Here is a 3717-nt window from a genome sequence, read left to right as displayed (position 1 = left end):
TTCAGCATATTCAAATATCATAATTTTATACTTACAGTCAAAATAGTCTAGTCTAGCAAATATGTTTGGCAAAAGGATACATGGGTTTTTACAAGAATAACAAGATTCACAACACTATCAGGGGACTAATGTGCAACAAGATTTATGTGATGAGATTGAAGAAGTTGATGTTTCTTTAATGATATATCACAGCCGAGAAGGACTCAAACATCTTTAACAGCAGATTCAAAACAAAAGCTACTACTCAATGAGGTCTCTTTCACAAGCGCATCTGTAGCACAAGGAAAAAGTTTAGGAGGTTCAAAACGTTGGACTTGTAAACATTGCAAACAAGTCTTCACTAGTTCATACACTAGAATTCATGCTCACTTTTTTGGTCCAGAACTTGGGAAAAGATGTGGTATCCAACGCTGTCCAATTATGCTAAAAGATAGAAAAGAGATGGAAAAATTACGAAAAAGAGTCCAAGAAGAGAGAAAGTAGGGGTGTCATCTTCTTTAAAAAGTTCCACTACCACCAAGAGATTCAGCCAAGTACCTATTATGAAACCTATTGGAGATGCTTTTGGTACTATGGAGAGAAATGATGTTGACTTGAAAGTGATTAGAGGACTAAAAGCTAATGGAATCCCATTCAATGTTTTGAGAAATCCTTAGTTTAATGAGATGGTGGCAGCAATCAATAACGGTCAAAAAGGTTATAAATCTCCTTCATTTGAAAAACAAGAACTACTTTACTTGATGAATGCAAAAGAAGTGTTGAAAAGGACTTAATACCAATCAAAGACACTTGGTATACTCAAGGGGTTTCAATTGTAACAGATGGGTGGGCAAATGTTAAGAATATGCCATTAATCAATGTCATTGCAGCAAACAGGCATGAAACGATGTTCATGTATGCTGAAGACTTCTCAAGAATTGAAAAAACTGGGCCTGCCATTACAGAATTTTTGTTATAGGTTGTTGAAGAAATTGGTGCATCAAATGTTATACAAATTGTAACTGACAATGTTGCAAATTGCAAATTTGCTGGGAAGGAAATAGGAAATGTACACAAGCATATTTTTTGGACTCCTTATGTTGTGCATACTCTAAATTTGATATTTAAAGATTTTGCTAGAAGTTTTGAGTGGTTGAGTAGCACATATAAAAGGGGAAAAAATATTGTAAAATATATACTCAACCACACACATGCTTTAGCAATTTTAAGAGCTTATTCAAATCTAGAGTTGTTAAAAGTGGCTAAAACTAGATTTGCTTCTCATTAGATTCTGTTGAAACAATTATTTGATTGTAGAGAAGCTCTTTCCATGATCACTTTTCTTAAGACATGGAAAGAATGGGTGAAACAGGGAGATGAGAATAATAGAAAGGCGGGGGCTTTAGTAACCAAAACAATAGCTAGTGAAGAGTTTTGGGATGAAGTTGAAAATGTAATCAAGATCACCAAGCCCATTTATTTGTTAGTCAAATTTGCTGATGGAGAGGGTGCCAAAATGGGGAAGATTTATGAAAGGATGGACAACATGTTGGGAGAGCTAAGATATAATGAGCTACAACAAGTAAAGTGCACATTATCCTACAATGGAGAAAATTATAATAACTAGGTGGGAGAAAATGAACTTTCCCATGCACTGCCTTGGGTTTGCACTAACTCCACGGTTTTATGACCCTCATTATCTTGCTATACCAGCTCCTGGAAGGACTACAAGGAAGGCTCCAAACTTGGACAAGGAGGTTATCATGGGTGTTCTAAAAGCTTTTGAAAAAATAGCAGAAAATGATGAAGAGATGAAGCTTTTACGTGAATAGCTACAATTTTTCACATGAGGAAGGGTGTTTATACAATGGCAGTAGCTCAAAAAGATGCATTTTCAATGGATTCAATTGATTGGTGATCAACATATGGGCTAGAATCTCCAGAGCTAGCAGAGGTGGCTAAGAAGATTTTATCCCAACCAATTAGTAGCTCTTCAGCTGAAAGAAATTGGAGTACTTACTCTTATATTCACAATGTAAAGAGAAACAGGTTGAATTGTACAAAGGTTGATAAGCTTGTCTATATCCACTCAAATATTCATCTACAAGAATGTTTTAGTGAAAGCTACAAACATGGCCCTTATAGAAAATGGGACATCAATCCAGACAATACAAATTTGGAAGATTCTACTATGAAACTTATTGACATGACATGGAGCTCATTGGGGGAAGATAATTTTGAATTTGCCAAGGCTGATGCTATTGATGAATGATAATCTATTTAGTTACTTAATTACTTTAATGTTTCTACTTTGTTATATGTTATGTAGCCAAACATCTTTAAAATTTGCTTAATTACTTTTGAAACTTTAATTTTAATGTTCTTTTCTTATTAAATGTTATGCTTATGCATTTTTGGATCTATTTGGTAATCTAAGAACATCTTTTTCTTTTGAATTAGCATTAAAACTTAATGTTGTATATATCTTATATAACTAACTCAGATGAAATTTTGAATCGTATTTTGACTCGAACTAATTGTACCAACTAAGCCTACCAATCCCTCCACCCAAAGCCGTATTGGATATAGTACAATTATCGTTTCTCGTATGCATACCCAGCTCGTGACTCAAAGCGTTTCAGGTAACTATGGTTACAACAATCTCATCTTGGTGGATAGGTTAAAATATTAGAAACCATTATTTTGTTTTTGTTATGGTAACCTAGAATTGAAACTATTTTCATAGTCTAGACATTTTAACATGGCCAATGATAATCCTTATTGACAAATGTCATAACAAAATCATATTTAGAGTCGAAAAAGTAAATCTAATACAAATTCAAGATCAAGAGTAAAAACAAATTCATAAATAACTATTATATGGAATTAAGAGCAAAGAGCTTTCTTTCCTTAGTATATCAATATCTCTGATCTAATTTTGACTTGCTTATCAATAGGGCGTATTAGAATAAACAATAATCCTGTATAGGTTAAGTTTCTAAATATCTTTAATTACTGAAACAATTCCTATACTTTTCTTTTTTTTTGTTGGTCATTGCACTCCATATTCGGTATTTTAGGTTTCTACAATTTTAAAACTACATAAAAGAGATCCAAATCATTTTTGCTCGTTTATTTTAGCTGAGGTGGCTTTTTTTATAATAAAATTTAAAAAATACTAAAAAAATAAAAGAAAACCTTAGTCCATTCTTCTCCTCCGGGTCCTTTGTCTTCCCTCTTCACCATCTCCTCCTTTGTTGATTCCTGCACTAATGATGACTTTGACTCCAATGATGAATGATTTGGGCAGTCTCCTCCCCTACCTTTCCTCACGTTGCACCCCCAAACCCTAACCTTTATGGTGATCTCTTGACCTTATCATCTGATCTCAAGCAACTCCCTCTCTTGGATATCGATGTATTCGCTTCCAATGCTCTAGTTGCATCAAGCTTCGATTATTCCCTATGGTTTTTCTAGCGTATCTTCATTGATAAAGATCAGATCATGATCCTTGAGGGTTTCCAGGAGTTTGTCTCGCAGTCGAGAATGACGCATGTTTCCTTTTAATACTATACAGGCCTATTCTATGACAAGATTAAAAAAAAAAAGTTGAATCGGGACTTCAAAATGCGCTAGCTCGTTGAAAAGCTCTGAAGGTTCAAGAAGTACCACATTGCCATGGCCTAGATCACCATCAGCCGCTCCTCCTCCTTCAAGAACCCCTATGACCGTGAGGCT

Source organism: Dioscorea cayenensis, unplaced genomic scaffold (assembly GCF_009730915.1).
Source record: "Dioscorea cayenensis subsp. rotundata cultivar TDr96_F1 unplaced genomic scaffold, TDr96_F1_v2_PseudoChromosome.rev07_lg8_w22 25.fasta BLBR01001244.1, whole genome shotgun sequence".
Classification (NCBI taxonomy): domain Eukaryota; kingdom Viridiplantae; phylum Streptophyta; class Magnoliopsida; order Dioscoreales; family Dioscoreaceae; genus Dioscorea; species Dioscorea cayenensis.
The sequence above is the reverse complement of the archived record's forward strand: the minus strand, read 5'-3'. Positions refer to the sequence as shown.